Source organism: Pan paniscus, chromosome 21 (genome assembly GCF_029289425.2).
Source record: "Pan paniscus chromosome 21, NHGRI_mPanPan1-v2.0_pri, whole genome shotgun sequence".
Lineage (NCBI taxonomy): Eukaryota > Metazoa > Chordata > Mammalia > Primates > Hominidae > Pan > Pan paniscus.
Window position 1 is genome coordinate 49040307 of NC_073270.2, and position 19858 is coordinate 49060164.

General features: G+C 44.8%; 1 non-coding gene across 1 annotated transcript; it reads left to right on the plus strand.

Moving 5' to 3' along the window:
- Positions 1-2384: 2384 nt before the first annotated feature.
- On the plus strand, positions 2385-2509 carry LOC112438017 (small Cajal body-specific RNA 15). Its single transcript, XR_003026523.1, has one exon. It is a non-coding gene; the product is annotated as a small Cajal body-specific RNA 15 (non-coding RNA).
- The last annotated feature ends 17349 nt before the right edge of the window (positions 2510-19858 follow it).

Below are 19858 nucleotides of genomic sequence, written 5' to 3' on the forward strand. Positions count from 1 at the left end.
TGCCAAATTACACCACACTCCACCAGGCCACACCTAGCCCAGTCTCACTCTCTTTCCCATGTGGCTACTGCTGAAGTCCCAGAATTCCAAATGTCAATTTCAGCATAACATCCAATCAGTCAAGTAGCTAGGGAAAGCCAGGAGGGGAATCAAGATCTGTAGGCTTTGCTCTTGGGGCAAGTTCAAACCAGTAAGGTCTGGCTTTGCCTTCCTGACTCCTCCTACATGGAAAAGGATACCAAGTCTGCTATGTATAGTTGTAAAAGTTGTTCACTGCACAAAAGTGCCCAGTTAAATTGAACAGTGAGGGTTCAAATCTAGCCTGTGTTCTACTTGCCAAGCTATGTATCCTGGCCTGGGCTGGGTCTTCCCAACAGAAAGGATGTCTTCTTTCCACTTGCACTAAGGTGCCATATAGGCTAGGGAGCCACCTTGAAACAAATCCTACTGGAAATCTGGGCAAAAAAGTTCATGTTTAACAGGACTGGGGCCTGGAATAGTCTCTTTATATCTCTGATTTTCAGGAAGGCTGATGGCTTCGAGGCCAGTCCTTCCTGTAGAAATTCATTACACAAGAAAAGACCTTCTAGAGTAACAAAAGATATCATTGCAATTACATTTATCAAAGAAAGCATGGCAATCAATGTCTTATGCACAGACCATGTTTCAAATGCCCTTAATCAATGGCTGTGCTAATTACACATTTATTGCAATTAATTTCATTTCAATTATACTTTAATTATTAACCTTGAGTGAGATTGGGCAGATCAGAGAGTTTGTGTCACCACAGAGCCAGGACCCAGAGATAAGTTGCCATCCTTCGATTGAAAGATGCCACTCCATTAAAAGTTGGTTTATTGGCTCAAGGCCTTTTTGCAGGGGGAGGGAGTTAGTTTCTCCAGGGAGGCAATTCATAATGTGAGTCTGAAATTGAACACAGGAAGGCAGGCAGCTGTGCTTACGAATTAACTAGAGCTGATGTTTAATTTGCTTCTTATTGATGCCATTTCCTCACTGGTTCATTAGCTGTAGTTGGAGAATAAATGCCTTCACAGTTCATTCTTTATGATGTCCTCAGCTTCTGGGTCAGCCTCATTTGTCCCTTATCTTCCCTCCAAAAGAGGGCTCTCTCTTAGCCTCTCCTCATGTCTAAAGGCTCATCTGTGAATTTCTGGGGCAGGGCCTTGGCTTCAGTCTCTGCACAGAGCAGGGTCCCCTTGGTATCTACAGTGTCTGCCCACTGAGACTCCCAAGGATAATGCCATTGCAACAGTCCAGATAGGGGTGTTGGAAAATAACTTGCCCTGTGGCAAAGCAGAAACAACTTGTAGGATAATAGAACTCGGGCTTTGGAATCCCTCAGACCAGGGTTCAAGTCCAAGTTCTGATACTTCTTAGCTCTGTGGTCCTGGTGTAGTAGGACGAGCCACAGACAAAACCCCTCAGACACCGAGTTAAAGAAGGAAGGGCTTTATTCGGCCGGGAGCTTCGGCAAGACACACGTCTCAAAGACTGAGCTCCCCAAGTGAGCAATTCCTGTCCCTTTTAAGGGCTCACAACTCTAAGGGGGTCCATGTGAGAGGGTCGTGATCAATTGAGCAAGCAGGGGGTACGTGACTGGGGGCTGCATGCACTGGTAATTAGAATGGAACAGAACAGGACAGGGATTTTCACAGTGCTTTTCTATACAATGTCTGTAATCTATAACATAACTGATTCGGTCAAGGGTCGATCTTTAACTACCAGGCCCAGGGTGTGGTGCCGGGCTGTCTGCCTGTGGATTTCATTTCTGCCTTTTAGTTTTTACTTCTTTCTTTGGAGGCAGAAATTGGGCATAAGACAATATGAGGGGTGGTCTCCTCCCCTACTGGGAAGACAGGTTAATCTCCTGAGTCAGGTAAGTGTAAGACAACCATGCCCAGCACTTGGAAGGAACTCAAAAAGTTCAACTACCTTATGCAATAAACCCGTCTCTAGGGTTTACAGCAACCACACCTTAGCAAGATTTTTTACTCCCAGGAGGGAAGACCTTTCTACAAAACATTTCTTTCACTAGCTCAGGAGGAAGGAAATGTAGAGATTTTCTGGTCTAGACCTTCATCTTAAAGTTGGGGAAGGAAGGGAAAGCTTGAGGTCACATTGGGAGTTGGTACCAGAAGTGGACTATAGCCAAGTCTCCTGGTTCTCAATTCTAGAGCTTTCCTACCACATCACAAGCTAGCCTCTTTGAACAGTGATTTGTCAGTATCTGGTAAAGATTGAAAATATATAAATATCCCATGTATGTGCTCATGGAGAAAAGAATAAAAATATTTACTGCAGCATCATCCATCATCAAAAATAAGTACTAACTTAAATAGCCCTCCATAGAGAAACACAGAGACCTGGAGACTAAGAAACCAGTCCTTGAAGTCAAGCTGACTCTGCTTTTAGCCTCCTAAATTAAAAGATAGATAGAACAGGTCTTGTTTGCAAAATAAATTCAAGATCTACTTATCTATCAATAGCAAAAAAAAAAAAGAGAGAGAGAAATGCAGAGGCAAATTGTGATGTGTTCATAAGCTGGAATACTATACAGCCATTAAAAGGGATATACCTGATCTATATTATCAGCATGGATTAATTTCCAAAGCATAATGTTTGAATTTTAAAAAGCAAGTTGCAGAATATTTATAGCATGACATCACTTACGTTAATTTTTTAAATTCACAAATTCAAAGAGAGAGATTATAAATATATCCATATGTAATTTAGATATTAAAGCATAGGCAGGAAGAATATACCAACCTGAGGGGAGTGGCCACCTGGAAGAATGGGAGAATGGGATCAGGAGAAGCATAAAGAGGACTTCAGCAATAAGGGTAGCATTTGACTTATCTTTTGAGAAAGATTTGACACAAATTGGATTAAATGTGCTCATCTGTTCATATTGGGTGGCAAGTCCTTGGCCTTTTTGCTTTCCAAACTTCTCTTTCTGCTTGAAATTTTTATCACCCATGAAAAATAAAATGGTTAAGCTTTGATGTAGATTCTCTGTCTAAAAAAAAATCCCAATGATTATCACTTACGGAGAACAGAGACTCTGAAATTGGAGATGGTTCCAAGATAACACTCAACAGCATGAGAGATAGGATGATTACATGTCCCAGTTTGCCAGACCTAAAACAGAGCTTGTTGCACGTAGTACTCAACAAATATTTATTGAATGAATTAAAGAATTGAAATATAATGGATACCAATAAATGCATTTTCTCTCCTTTCCTCATGAAAGCTTCACAGGAAAATCAGTTAAATGGGGCAGAGTGAGTCATGGAAATTAATGAGAAGCCCTTTGTCTAATCCTAGACTCTTGGAGAAAGATGATGATGGCTGGGACAAGAGTGATGGTAGTAGACATGGAGAGAAAGAAGCAGACAGGTTTCAAAGACAATAGGTGGGATTTGCTGATGGAATGGATATGGGGATTAAGGAGGAAGATCACAGCTAAGATTCTGGCTTCACTATTCCCTTGGAGAAGAGTAAGGAAGAGGGAGAGATTCTGAGTTTCATCTTGAACATGCTGTATTTAAGGTATAACCCAACTTTCAAAGGGGAACACACTCCCTTCAGTGCCCCATCCAATACCAAGAACATCTCTCCCTGGGTTCTGCGTATTGGCTCAGCCCTATGCGAGGGCCATGTGTGTCTGCTTGATGCCCCAAAGGGCTCCTAGCTTCTATTCCTTGGGTTCTCAGGAAGTTTCCTGTGACTCAGATGTTAATTGGCCACAGTCAGGTGGACTTTGAAGCAGCAGGTCTGCCAGAGCCCAGCAAGGCAGAACTTTCCCTTTTACCTTCACATTGTCATACTCCTGATAAGAAGCTGTATTAGTCCATGGTGGCTGTATTAGTGCATTCTTGCACTGCTACAAAGAAATGCCTGAGTCTGAGCAATTTTTAAAGAGGTTTAATTGACTCACATTCCACAGGCTGTACAGAAAGCACGATGCTGGCATCTGCTGAGCTTCTCAGGAGGCCTCAGAAAATGCACAATCATGGCAGAAGGTGAACGGAAAGCAGGCACTTCTTATGTGGCTGGAGCAGGACCAAGAGAGAAGGGGGAGGTGCCACACACTTTTAAATGACCAGCTTTCACAAGAACTCACTATCACAAGAACAGTGCCAAAGGGGAAATCCACTTCTATGATCCAATCACCTCCCACCAGGCTCCACCTCCAACACTGGGGATTACAATTCGACATGAGATTGGGTGGGGACACAGATCCAAACCATATCAGTGGCACACCCCTGTAGTCCCAGCTACTTGGGAGGCTGAGGTGAGAAGATTGCTTGAGCCCGGGAGTTTGAGGCTGCAGTGAGTTATGATTGTGCCACTGCACTCCAGCCTAGGTGACAGAACAAGACCCCATCTTTAAAAAAAAAAAAAAAAAAAAAAAAAAGGCCGGGCGCGATGGTTCATACCTGTAATCCCAGCACTTTGGGAGGCTAAGACAGGCGGATCACGAGGTCAGGAGATGGAAACAACCCTGGCTAACACAGCGAAACCCCGTCTCAACTAAAAATACAAAAAAAACTAGCCAAGCATGGTGGCATGTGCCTGTAATCCCAGCTACTCAGGAGGCTGAGGGAGGAGGATCACTTGAACCCGGGAGGCGGAGGTTGCAGTGAGCCAAGATCACACCATTGCACTCCAGCCTGGGTGACAGAGTGAGACTCCGTCTCAAAAAAAAAAAAAAACTTCTAGTAAGAGTGTTTCTAAACCGCGCCAGAAGGCTTTTATCCCTACTGGGTCTGACCCCAAAGGGGACGCATTCCAAGAGCCTGTTGCCTGTGAGTTACATAGAAATATGAAAGGATTCCCGGCCCCTGCCCTCTCAGGGAACACTCCACTCTGACAGCACTGGCATGCACCCAACAGTCAATGTCTGCCTTCATATCCCTAAAAGAGAACAGAGAGGAAAACCCTTCTGTAAGTGGAAGGTTTTACAGTGCCAGTGAAAATTATTCAAAAAGTAATTAACATAATCAAAATCTTTGTAGGTCATGCTGAAAATGCCTTTTCTTCAAACATTAGTCTTGTTCTTGGGTCTCATCCATTTTTTTTCTGTCCTGAATAGTGTGGAAAGTTGGCTTTCTCCAGATGGACTCGCTGACTTTTGGTGGCTGCAAATGGATTTCCCAAAGGCTGTGCACAGTTGGTTTTCTTTCAGCTTTTCTTAACTTTCATTTATTTTTCTTCCATCCTCACCCTGGCATTAGGCCAGTGCTTTCGGGTTGAATAAATTTAAAATGCCATTTTTGATAATTGGAAAAGCCAAGCCCACCTTTGGGCCGTATCACATAATGTAAATTTTTCAGATGAAGGGATTATAGGTCATCAATCTCTCCGCTAATACTTATCCATAAATCCATCAGACACCAGCGTATCAAGTCCTGGTTCAAGTTTTGTGCAACTCCAGGGTGCTTCCAATTATCTCAATGACTCTTTCAAACTTCTTGAAAATTTCTCAAAACAAATCAAATTTTCATTCAGTGTCCAATTAAACATAAGTATATGTCATTCATGACTTTGAAGCACGGTTTCTTAACCTGGGGTACACAGGTCTATGGATAGAATTCAGTGATCTATGAACTTGAGCAGGAAAAGAAGTTACCTCTTTTTTTCACGAATGGTCTGAAATTTAGCATTTTCTTGCATTATGAATGTAGACAACAAACCACAGTAGCAGTAGCAGAATCTGGGGCTTTCACCAATAAAATCCATGGATATTTTCATATCACCTAACAGTTGCTACATAAATCAGATATTTTTAAATATCTACATTTAACACTACTTTGAAATCACAGTAATTATTAAACTTTCTGCTAGCTTGCTATTTAAAGTGCTAACAAAAAGCACATTTATTACAATATCACAAATTTTCTTAACATTTGGATAACTTTATTTCAGTATAATTGATTTCCTTTGGAATTCTATGTCTTTTTATACATTTAAAGACTCTTTACAGAGCAGAAGTTCAGAGGCCTCACCAAACTGATGACTGCTTGGGGGCTTATGCAGAAGAAAAAGGCTAGGAGCCCTGCTTTGGAGGGGGAGAAATAGGGGAAGGAGGGAAGAAATTCAATAATCAGAGATGGAGAGCCTGAAATATGTAATTCTGTTCTGAACTTCTTAAGGGGAGGAGGCATCTGAGAAGGAAGCATTAATGTTATATAGTAAAGAACTTGGCCATTCCCAATTAGAGGTCTGACCTTTGTTCCAGGCTCCTGGGGGGTAACCTCTAAACCCTTGAAATGTCCTAAATGATTGGACTGTGTTATTCGTGGTGGCCCCTCTGACCACACCTTGTTTATGCTAACAAGGTGACTCATGGTGGGCCTCTCTAGGGAGTAGGTGTTGAGGATTGAGTTCACTCTTGTGGGCCATCAACCAGTCATGCATATATAATGAAGCTCCAATAAAAACTCTGGACACCAGAGTGTCCAAAGGGCAGGTGAGCTTCCCAGGTTGGCACGGTACACCATCCACACTGTCACATCTCAATGCTGAGAAACTAGCACATCCTGAGGGCAATGAAAGCTATGCATTTGGAGCCCTTTCAGACTCCATCCTATGCATCTCTTCCTTTGGCTGATTTTAATGTACCCGTTTCCTGCAATAAACCATATCCATGATTATAATGGCTTTCAGTGAGGTGAGTCCTTCTAGAGAATTATTGAAATCTTAGGGTGGTTTTAGGAAGCCTCCCGAACTTGCAGTTGGTGTCAGAAGTGAGGTTGGTCTTAGGAGGACTCTTTCCTCTAACTTCGTAGTTGGACCCTACCTCCTTGCAGTTGGGGTCAGAAGTCTTGGGCAGACTTGGCAGTTGGGAGATCCATGCTCTCCTACCTTTCAGTTTGGCTGGAAGGGGTAAATGTACATGGGAATCACCTGAGGATCCCATTAGTTCTGATTCAGTATGCGTAGGGTATGGCTTGAGACACTGCAGTTCTAACAAGCAACAGGTTGTTGCGGATGCCACTGTCTCTGGACCACGCCTTGAATAGCGAGCTGCTAAAGCACAACCAATGACATCTCTTCTCAGCTTGAGATCCTCAGTGGGCATCAGTGACCACCAGAGACAGTACACACCTCTGAGTATGGCATTCCAGGTCCTTCAGGATCCAGCCCCTGCATTCTCTTGCAGTGTCTTCAACCCCCTTGGCCCTAGCTCTGTCTCCAGTGGTCCACCTGGAATCTAAGACCTCCATACTCACATGTCTTGTCCATCCAGTCTGCTTCTGGCCACAGACCCATCTCTTTATGAGCCCATCCCTGCCCCTGTCCCAAAGCCAGGCCCAGCCAAAAGCATCAGCAATGGCAGGCAGCTCCAGTCTTGCCCTGACCCCTGGCCCAAGCTCTAAGAGCTGAACTGATACCAAGGTGGGAGCCCTAGGCACATCTAGCAGGGGAAAGGCCAACTTCATTTTCTACCTCAGTCCCTATCAGGTTATGTGAGGAGACCGATTCCTTTCTGTTCCTGGACTCCAGTTCCTTATGGACAGGGTTGAACCCTAATCTCAAAAACCTAGTGGCCTAGTCCCAGCTCCTGGAGCCTGACTTTCCTGATGCCAGCCACCTGTCCAGACTGCTGACAGACAACTGTTGCTGGGACACCTGCTGTTTTCTACCTCTTTCTCAGCCTTTGTGTGGACTTCGAGAATTCATTTTTGTGTTCTACCTCAGATTAGAATTCTAACTGAGAATTCAGTTTTGTATTCTACCTCATCCTCAGCCATTGTGTGGACTCTGAGAATTGCTGCCACCTCTTGTGGATATTTCAGATGGTGGTTCAAGAATACTCACTCTTTGCCACCCTTCTCCTTGGGAAGGACATAGTTCTCACTGATGTTCAGCTTGCTCATATGATTTGCTCTGGCCTCATGGTGGATGGAGTGTACTTTCCCTGACCCTTGGCTTCAGGCTTAGTCTCAGGACTTTCTTTGTCCAATGGGACGTTAGCAGACATAATACAAGAAGAGGCTTGACATGTGCTTGTAGAGTTGGGCTATGCACTCTTGCATTCTGGTGACCTACAGAGAGAAGAACACACCCCAGATAAAAACTGCCCCTCCAGCCTGGGATCCAGGATGAACCCATGTGGAGCAGATCTGAGCAGATCCACATTGAGAAGTGTAGCCCAGCCAGATCCATAGTTCAAAGCCCAACCAACATCCAGTAACCCTTAGCTATGTGACTGGGAATTTTGGGAGTGGTTTGCTATGCAGCAATAGCTGATTGATACACTTGGGACATGTGTGCTTATCCCATTTGACTGAACTTCCTGGGTCCCCATCTGCTCCAGGTCAGTTCTCCCAGAACCTAACCCACATCAAGAGCAAAACTTGTGCCAGTCCCCAACCTTTCTTTCCACTTTCTGTGTTCCTATTTTGCTTCTCATTTTCTGTGTAATCCTGGAGAAAAAATATTTAACTTCTGTGAACCTCACTTCTTTAGGGTTGTAGGTAATACTAGATATAGGTGTTTGTTAAATCTCTAGGACAATTCTAGGCATACAGAAGATGTTTAACAAATAGTAGTAAGTCAGCCATTCCAGGCTAATTCCTGAGAAACAGGATGGGCACCACTCCATTGAGGTGCTAGAGAAACAACCCAAACCCTAAGCTGGAGACTAATTTTACATTTTCAACCTCCCATCCTTGGGCTTGTTTCTTGGTTCCCAGCATTCTCATAGCACTTGTAGTTCCCTACTATGATGTGTCCACTCTCATTTCTGTCTTCTCTGCTAGATTAGAGGCCCCTACAGACAGTAACTATCACTTACTCATCTCTGTATCCTCAGCCTCTGTCTAGCACAGTGCCTGGAATAGAGTGTGTGCTTAATAGATGTTTATTAAAAGAATGACTTAGTCATCCAATGAATCAAGGAAGAAAAGGAAGAAAGAGAGGGAGGGAGAGAGAGAAAAAGGAGAGGAGGAAGAAAAAGAGAGGGAATGAGCGACAGAGGGAGGGAAGGAAGGAAGAAAGAAAGAAGGGAAAAAGGATATACAAGGATTTGGATAGATGGATACAGGGATGGGTGAGGATGTCTGTACCTTTCGAAGGGCAGATAACAGGTGACTGCATGGTTTATGGATGGATGAATGGAGCCCCTCATCCGTGGGGATGTCCAATAGCTTCACACTGGCTTCTTTTTCTATCCCCTCTAGCTCTCACTCATTCCTCTCCTGTCACAGGCAACTCCTGGGTTTAAGTGTCCTTTTGAACAAATAACAAAACTCCAATTGGTGTGTGAGGGCTTCTAGCATTCTAATTGTGAAGCATGCTCCTGAATGACTTAGGAGCTAAGGGGAGCTTGAAAAAGCCTAAGATGCTGAGAGAAAATGAGAATCATGACATTTTGAAAAGGAAACCAATTTTCTCTAACTAAAACTGTTGCCTCTGTAAACCATATTATAAATCCAATAAATTCACATAATGCTATGGTAAATCCCTCACAAAAGAGAGAAGGAGGGGGGAAAGAGAGAGAAAAGGATAAGAAAAATCTTACAAAGACTTCCAAAGTCACTCTTCTCTTTAAAAACAATTGCTTTGATCCCTATGTTACTAACTACCTGAATTCAAATACAGGCTCCACCAATTCCAAGGAATTAACTTTGGCAAATCACTGAACCTCTCTCTGCCTCAACTCCTTCATCTATAAAATGAAGATAGTAATACCTACCTCATTACATTATTGTGAGGATTATTGAGATAATATAGGTAAAGCTCTTAGGAACCTGCCATACACATAGCAAGTTATAGGGAAAATGCACCTGAGAGCATTAAGCACACATTTAGAATGACCCTGTATGGCAGATGCACCTGAATGTGTGTTCCAAGCTAGGAAATTTGGGAGCGGCCAACCCAGAGATTCATCCCTTGACTATGATAAGCATCTGAGCCCCCAGTCTGTCCCATGGAACACAGGCTGTACAGGGATTGAGGCCCTGAGTTTTGGGATAAATGAAGTTTGCCAGGTAGAGGTCATTAAGGGAAGAGAGTTAACTGAAAATACTAACATATTAGCCGATTTTTTGATAAAAGCCACTTGAGGGGTAGGGGAGTGGGAAAGTGGAGGGGTGGGGAGTGGGAATTGTTAATGAGTACAAAAAAATAGTTAGAAAAAATGAATAAGGCCGGACATGGTGGCTTACACCTGTAATCACAGCACTTTGGGAGGCCAAAGAGGGCGAATTGATTCAATCCAGGAGTTGGAGACCAGCCTGGGCAACATGGTGAGACCCTGTCTCTACTAAAAATACAAAAAAATCAGCAAGGCATGAAGGCACAGGCCTGTAATCCCAGCTACAAGAATCACTTGAACCTGGGAGGCAGAGGTTGCAGTGAGCCAAGATCGTGCCACTTCACTCCAGCCTGGATGACAGAGCGAGACTCTATCTCCAAACAAAAAGAATAAGACCTAGTATTTGCTAGCACGATAGGGTGACTATAGTCAAAAATAATTAAATTGTACATTTTTAAATAACTCAAAGGGTATAATTGGATTGTTTGTAACACAAAGGATAAATGCTTGAGGGGATGGACACCCCATTTTCCCTGATGGGATTATGCATTGCATGCCTGTATCAAAACATCTCATGTAATCCACAAATATATATATCTAATATGTACACACACAAAAAAGGTGTTTTTCCCTATCTCCTTTGAATAAAGAGCATTGTCTTTCTGATAATAGAAAGAAGGATTGAAAGAAAATGCATATAAACTGCATGTTGTTTGCAAGCAGTTGCAGTTTCCTTGCCCAGCCTGCCATCACTGGGCTGTGTGGTTATGTCGTCCAGCCCACCACCACTGGGCTGTATGTAAGGTGGTTATCTTGTCTAGCCCACCACCACTGCACCATGTGTGTATGTAAGGCAGTCTCCTCTCCAACCCACTGCCACTGGACTCTCTCCTCCCTTAGGAAGCCCCTAATAAAACCCCATGCCTCAATTGCTGGCTCTGGGTCTCTTCTTCAGCCTCTTGAACCTGGTGCCTTCCCTGAGGTTAATAGGGATTTGGCACAATATAAGTGTATAATAAGTGTGGGCAATTCTTGTTACTATTACTCCCTACACTCACAGTGGAACACAGCACCAGGACCTGGTGACCTAGGGACCGTGAGTAGATCCCACACTGCTCCAAAGACACTTGTCCTCCTCGACAGCCTCACATATCATCATTCTCTACCCTGATCACCCCTAATGATCCTGACACTAACTCCTCCCAAGTCTAATACCGAACATCATGTAACCCAAATGTGGATGTGGGCCATGTGGGCAAGGCTTCATACAGCATTATATTGTGAGAAAGAGCCAACACCCAAAAGTAATTCAAAATAATTGAAATATTACTTGGTATTTCAGAGAAATGTCAAAGGGAGAAGTACATTCTGAACACACAACCATAAACATCTTTAAAACTTTTCCTATCACTGCTGCTTTCAATATTCCACACACAGCATTTACCCAAAACTCCCTCTCTCCTTCACCCACCCTCAATGCTGGACCATGAAGTTCTTCTATTTCTCACCCCCTTCATCTCTTCCCATATTTGTTCTTCATTGGGTAGATCAACTTAACCTTCTCACATCTTAGTGCTTCTCTCCATTTCTACCTGGATTACCTGGATTCTAAATAACAAAGGTAAACCCAGGAGCTGACCAAGTAGACCAGAATTCTTCCCCATAGAATCAGGGAAGATGTTAAAAATACTCATTCTTAATTTTTGTCCCTGCTAAACCAAGTTATCTGAAATCTCCATGCCTTTGCTCAAGCTATAATGTTTCTTCTGCCTGGAATGCACTTCACTTTTTTTTTTTTTTTTTTTAAGAGACAGAGTCTCACTCTGTCGCCCAGGCTGGAGTGCAATGGCGCCATCTCAGCTCACTGCAACCTCTGCCTGCCAGGTTCAAGCAATTCTCCTGCCTCCACCTCCCAAGTAGCTGGGATTACAGGTGCGTGCCACCATGCCCAGCTAATTTTTTGTGTTTTTAGTAGAGACAGGGTTTCACCATGCTGGCCAGGCTGGTCTCAATCTCCTGACCTTGTGATCCGCCCACCTTGGCCTCCCAAAGTGCTGGGATTACAGGCATGAGCCACATACCCGGCCACACTCCACTTCTTTCAAGAAGCCTTTGGTAGGCCAGTCTCTCTGCTCTGAGAGCTGGGAGTGACTTGGAGATGCAGAAGAGGCAGAGGCTGGAAGTCTGAGGTCTAGTTTTGGTAGCTGGCTCACCTCCAGTCTGATTTGGAAATGCAGAATGTGTTCCCACAAAGCCTGAATGACCACTGGCCTGGTATGTGGTCCAGGGGACATAATGTCGAGTAGAGAGTTGGACTAGCTGACCCCCAAAATATCAGATTCTGTGGTATTCGTGACAGAACAATTCCATTGCAGGAGAAACAGGCCAACATTGGCAGAAGAGTTGGCCATAGCCACCAGTTGCCCCTGTGGTCCTTATGAGGCAAGAAGCTCAGATTTGGAGGGTAATGCAAGCTCCTCCAGACCAGCAGGTCCATGGTGGCCTCTCTACAGCCCCATTTCCACCACTGCTCCCCATCCCACAAAGTGTGGAGCATGGAGCCCCTAGACCAGACACCCTTTGGAAGAACACCTTGAAAAATCTCATCTTTCACACAGCAGTTTATCGTTTTCAATGAATTGTTACCATTGTCCTCACCACCACCTGAGACCAACAGGAGCAGAATCTCAGCTCTGACCCTAACTCCATGTGACTTTGAGTGTGCCACTTCTCCTCTCTGGGGCTCAGTTTTCTTGGGAGTGTATCAGTCAGGATAAACTAAGTGCCTATGCTATGTAACAAACAAGCTCAAAAATCGATGCCTTTATACTGCAAGCATTGATTTATTGCTCATGATAAATAATCAAAGTGAGCCTGTGAGAGGCTGTGCTCTACATAGTCACATGGGCAGCCACAGTCTCCTCCACCTTGCAGCTGCAACACCTGGAATGTAAGGCTTCCATATTCACATGGCAAGGGAAGAACTGCAGTAGACTGGAATTCTAACTATCTGAGAAGTGACACGCATGAGCCCTACTCATATTTTTTTAGCAGAACTAGGCACCTTGGTGCCTCCTACCTCTGATAACAGAAAGAAAGAAAGAAACTGCAATATAAATTGCATGCTGTTTGCAAGAGCAAACAGGGAGCCAAGAAACATAAGACAACATATGGAATATCTGCTTAGTAATACCATCTCTGCCACAAGGTGTGATAATACTTCTATTACTAGGTGACTAGAAGGATTAGGTGAACAATGGTTTTGCAAAAAGGCTTTCAACATTTAAACCTCAGAAAATATTTATTGTGCAGCTACTATCTCCTAGGTCTTGTGCTTAGTGCCAGGAACACAACAGTCATCCTATCCTCGTGGAGCTTACTGTCTTGTGTATGAGGCAGACAAAAATCACCTAATCGCACCAATAAGAGTGTCACTAAATACTGCAACAGATGCTCTAAAGAGAGATGTGTGGTGATATAATATGACAGAGAGCCTTAATTCATCCGAGCAGTCCAGGAAGACCTCTCTTGAGCTAAGATCTGAAGGATGGGCAAGGAGTAAGTAGATGAGCAGTTAAAGAGAAGGCAGCTAGATGTGGTGTGCACCTGTAATCCCAGCTATACAGGAGGCTGTGACAGAAGAATTGCTCGAGCTCAGGAGTTCAAGTCCAGCCTGTGCAACATAGCAATACCCTCACGTCGGAAAAAAAAAAAGAGAGAGAGAGAGACAGAGACAGAGAGAGAAGGTGGTGCAGAGTGTTGTTGGCAGATGAAACAATATAGACAAAGGTCCAGTGGCAGGAAAGGCACAGCATGTTTGAAGGACTGAGAAAAAGCTGGAGAGGCTTGGGTACAGAGACCAATGCACAGCTTGGAATGAGAGGCGGTCAAGTTCAACAGAGACCCAACCTTGTGGGCTGAAACAGGATTTATTTGTCCTTTATCACCAAAGCAAACTGAGGCAACATGGTTATTATGGTCACCATTCCCACTTTGAAGAAGTATAAATTGATACCCTGAGCAGCCAGGAGACCCATCTACAGTCAGGAGAGGAGGTGATATTCTGACTCACCCTAACCACTGTGTGGCCACCTCCAAAAGCCTCAGGACAATTCAGGACCAAGAACATTCTCTCCCACCACGAGAAGAAACATTTCCTTCCTGGAGTGGGTTCCACATCCCATCCAGTGATGTGTGTAAACTCACAACATTAGCCTGCGCTGGGCCAGCCCCATGGGCCAGGACAGGTTGAGGCCAAGAGATGGGGATAGAGATGACTGGGGATAGAGACCCCAGTCACTTTCTTTTCATCTCAGCAGTACCATTATTTTATCATGTGACTTTGGGCAAGCAATTTCCCCTTCCCAGCCCTCAGTTTCTCCATCTCTGAAATGCAGGCATTGAACCAGATGGTCTCTGAAGTCCCAGCAACAGGAGTTTTACGTGTGTTTTCCGGCTGAGTAATGAAGGGGGAAAGTGAGTAGACTCCAAACCAGTCTTTATCTGGAGAACTGCAATTTGCCAAACAAGAAAATCAAGGGGAAATTGCAAAGATGATGAGGGATGGACCTTTTTTAGGAACAACAACCTAATCACAAGTCACTGCTAGAGAAGAAATGTCACAAAAACCTTGATTTGCAGCTTTAGGGAGCAGCGTGCCATGGGATACAGGCAATTAACAACGTGAGAAGCTTCCCCAAGGCTCAGATGAATCATGAAAGGCAGTGTTGATGGGCTGGAAAGGATGCCAAACAGCACATGACCAAAATCCTAGTCTAATTCATGAAGTCCTGTGGAGCTGTCCTACCAAACAGTCATTCTGCATCTGCCTAGACAACCCTTGTGATGGGGACCTTTACACCCACTCCCCTTTTGCACAGTGTCCAACAGAGTGCATGGCACACAGCAAGAGCTCAACACATATTTTTGAACGAATGAACTAATTAATCAATAGCTGCAGTGATGTCCCTATATCTCTCCTGGTACTTTTATCTGTGGGTTCTAGTGCTACTCTAGAGCACCTCTGTTCTCATGACTGCCTGTCTCAGGAAGAGATCCCCAAAAGTAGACATTTATTTTGGAGGTGTTTTTAGGAACCCCTGTTGAGGCGGAGGAACTAAGACAGGTTAGCAACAGAAGCCAACATGGGGTGTGTTAATGAAAAGGCTACCACTGTGGGCAACTGTAGCTCAATCCTTCTGGAAAACCTCTGGGAGATGATATAGAATTCTGCTAGCCAACTCAGCAGCCACCAGCCACATGGGGCTGTTGGGTATTTGAAATGTGGCTAGTCTAAATTGAGATGTAGAATAAGTGTAAAATACACACCGGATTTTGAGGACTTGGTATTTTTAAAAAGTGTAAGATATCTCAGTAATGATTTTTATATTATGTAAGATTATGAAATGACTATTTTTAATATATTGGGTTAAATATAGTGTTAAAATTAATTTCACTTGTTTTTCTTTTTTCCTTTTTTTTTCTTTTTTAAGACTGAGTCTCTCTCTATTGCCAGGCTGGAGTGCAGCGGCATGATCTCAGCTCACTGCAACCTCTGCCCCCCGGGTTCAAGAAATTCTTGTGCCTCAGCCTCCCAAGTAGCTGGGATTACAGGCGACCGCCACCACGCCTGGCTAATTTTTGTATTTTTCGTAGAGACGGAGTTTCACCATGTTGGCCAGGCTGGACTTGAACTCCTGACCTCAAGTGATCCACCTGCCTTGGCCTCTTAAAGTGCTGGGATTACAGGTGTGAACCACCGCACCCAGCTAATTCTTTTTACTTTAATTTAAAAGCATGTATGACTCACACTTATGGCTCACATATTTCTATTGTTCAATGCTGACATAGACCATACCTTAGAGTTATCCCACCCAAGGGGTGAGGAAGCTGGGTTTTTACCCACCCATTTATACCCATCATTGGTTGAGTACTGCTCCCAGGGGTATAAAATCCTTAGTATTTCAACCTGGCCCATGCACCAGTGAGCTTCTGCAGCCAGAGAAAACCCTCAGCCAGAGCTGCAAGAACTTGTCATAGGAACATGTTCAGGAATGAAGAGTGTAGGGCAATGTGGGCAGAGCACTGCTACCCTGCCCAACAAAAATCTGATGGCCATATCTACGTCCTGCCCTCATGTCCCAGCCTCTCCTATCCAAAGTGAATGGCCCAATTTCTTTCTACAAGTCCTTCTCATAAAATTTGCTCTCTGTCCCCTCAGCTTCTGGACTGCCTTCTCCAAACACATACCAGTTGGTCACTGTCCTTTTTACAGGGTGCTGGTTGAGATGGCCTATCTATTCACGGGCTTCTTAGCCCTCCCGAGCCAAGGACTCCTTAGAGATTCTGGTAACTTCAGGGAACTTCTCCCCTGAAGGAAATTCTTTTTAGGCCATGTGCACCATTCTCGCAAAATTTTGCATTGCACCTTCAAGGGGTTCACAACCCCAATGTCCATACATAGGCCTTTCCAAAGGCCAGTGAACCCAGGATTGAAAACCCCAGCTCTAATGCTTGTCTGACTCCTTTTATTCCTCCACTACATATGTTCACATCTTTCTTTCTGAATGCTTTCAATTTTCTCAGCAGAAAAGGAACGTAGTTCCTAAAGCTGCAAGTGGAGGCAGGCACCCCAGAGTGATCTGCTGGCCATAGATAAGGAGTTGCTGAGCGCTTGGGGTTACCCCCCACGCCAATCCCCATTGACTCACTGGCTCCTAATAAACAGCTGATTTGTGAAGATGAGCCTCACAGGCAACCAGGATATCAAGGCAGAGAATCCTCTGCCCACAGGGCACAGAATGATAAAGCCAGAAGAGGCCAAGGACATCAGCATATGTTATGCATGCCAGCAAAGTTGAGCTTACACGGCATGTCATTGATCCTTGAAATAACTCAGTGAGGTATGTGGGACTCTCATCTTCATTCCACAGATGACACTGGAATCAAGATAGAGACAGTACAACTCAGAGGAGAGGAGTTTGCCCAAGAACACATAGGTAGCAAGAGGGGAAGCCAGGACTTGAACTAACATCCTCTGAGTCCCAGCCCTATATCCCTTTATCCCCATCAAGTTGCTCCTACTGGAGGAAACTGCTAGCTGTCCACCCAAGTCCAGCTCCTCTTACTCCATAGTAGCTGTGATTGGGACATGGCTGTTTTGCCAGGAACAGCAGTCCCAGCTTCTCTGCAGGCCAGGGATGGGGTATGAGTGGACACAACACGTGCCATTTCTGTCTCACTTGTTTACGAAAACATGTATGGTCCTTATGGCCCTGAGTTTGCACATTTTTCTCCTCCTACTGACAGGATGGCAATAATAAAAGTGACCTTGGAAGCCACATAAACATGGCAGAGTCATTAATGAATGAGACTGGGATCCTGAACATCCATGTGGAGCAGAGCTACCTGCTGACCTGGAACATCCCACCTCTGACTGTTATGTGGGAGACAATTGACTTCTTTGTTCTTTAAGCTACAGTATTTGGGAGTCTTTTGTTCCAGCAGCTGAGCCTTTTACCCTAACTAATACACACCCCTAGGGAGCAGAGTAGGGAAAGAAACTTACATTTAGGCTTTCTGAGGCCCTCCCAGTTTCACCAGATGTCAAGATGGCACATAATATGAGGCCTTAATTTTTGGCCTCATACCACGCCACAGAATGATCCCTAAGGATTACAACATCATCAGTTCAGGCGACCTCAATATGTACAGGATCTCAGCCCAGAGATTACAGAATCTCAGAACCCAACACATAAGTGCTCACTGCTGGCCCCAGTGGGCTCAGAGCTGTGATTCACCCTGAGAGGGGAAAGGGATGGAAACACTCTGTTATTTGCTTATTCCCTACTCTTCCTCCTTCCTGTATATTACCCTGCCTCAGCTAGGTCAAAAGTCCCCACCCCCCACTGTTTGAATCCCTCATTTTCCTCCTTTCTCCTATGTGCAAAACAAACATACATTAATACATCTACCTTTTGCTCTTATAAGAAAACGGGCTCTGTAACCCAGACAACTGGTTTTGGCCTACAGCACTGAACACAGGAGAAAGCCAGCTGCCCGTGATAAGGGTCCATCCATCCTGGGACCCTGCCCTGCAGACCCCTGCCTCCTGCCCTTCTGTCTGGTTGCTCCCAGTGACCGGCTCAGCCAATCAGAGGGCTGCATTTCTTTCGGCACTGGCCTTTCTCAACTTCTAGAATCAACTCCAGGCTTGAGATGCCATCTGGGCTGAACCCACAGAAAAGGATGAACTTTGTCTTGCTTTTAACATAGCTCAGGCATCCAGCACATAATGACCTTCAAAACTCTGCACCTCACAGAAATGATCCCCATGAAGGCATGCGTGGATACGTGGCCACTCTGCTGGGGTACGAACTTCCGGGTGCCATGCTCCAAAATCCTCCTCAGCTGTCTCATTCCAGCTGCATTCTGGAGCCCAGACCCCATCCAGCTCCTCAAGCTGCTGTCCAGTGCTGATGTGGAGTGCTGTCTGGGAACCATCGCCTTGCCCAAGTGCATCTAGAAGCCTTCCTAGAGTGTGGCTAAATCCATGTTGTTTACTGGGGTGTCCCTCCTTCTAGACTTATTAAATCCACTTTCCCTCCATTAGAAACAAGGAAGTGAGTCAGAGCTGCCACTTCGGGCACCCAGGGACAATGAATGGCCCCCACGGTCCAGAGGGAATCCATAAACCAGAAAAGAAAATTAGGATCTGACTTCCTGGAGAAGCAGAGATGCTGCCAAAGCTCTGCCCTAAGTTATCCAGTGGGTGGCCTACTGGGAACTTAATCATATTTGGGGTTTTTTTCCTGAAGTAATCTTCCCTATTTTTAGTTAGTGGGGTGTAATGCCTCTGGAAAGGAGGGGAGGCCAACTGGGGCGGTTCTGATGACTAAAACCCGATATGAGTTTGCAGGGGCTGCCCCAGACCGGGTAGTTTCAACAGAAATTTACTTTCTCGTGATTTTAATTATTTTTATTTTATCTTTTATTTTTTGAGACTGAGTCTCACTCTTCCATCCAGGCTAGAGTGCAGTGGTACGATCTCGGCTCACTGCAACCTCGGCCTCCCAGTTTCAAGCAATTGTCCTGCCTTAGCCTCCCAATTAGCTGGGACTACAGGCATGCACCACCATGCCCGGATAATTTTTTTATTTCAGTAGAGATGGGGTTTCACCATGTTGGCCAGGCTGGTCTCAAACTCCTGGCCTCAAGTGATCTGCCTGCCTCGGCTTCCCCAAGTGCTGGGATTACAGACATAAGCCACTGCACCCAGACCATTTTCTCATGATTTCAGAAGCTAGAAGTGTAAGATCAAACTGTTGGCAGGGTTGGTTTTGTTGAGCCCTCTGTCCTTGGCCTGAAAATGGCCATCTTCTCCCTGTGTCTTTACAGGGTGCATGTACATATCTGTGTTCTCATCTCCTCTAGAAGGACACCGCTCATATTGGATTAGGGTCTACCCCTATGACTTCAGTTTGCCTTCATTACCCCTTTCAAAGTCCTATCTCTAAATACAGTCACACTGTGAAATACTGGGAGTTGGGACTTCAACATATGAATTTGAGCAGGTTGGAGAGACACATTTCAGCCCATAACAGACCCCACCCATTCCCCTTGGGAGAGGGTCAGCAAGTTCAGCATGCCCCTAGGGCTGGGCTTTATTTTCCTGGAAGACCCTCAAGTCCTGTCATGGGAGTCGAGAATCAGAAGGAGCCCTTCTGTGCAAGACGGTCTCAAGGAGGAGAGAGGCAGTGCCCTGAGAGGGAGGGTGGGCAGAGGGAAGAGGAA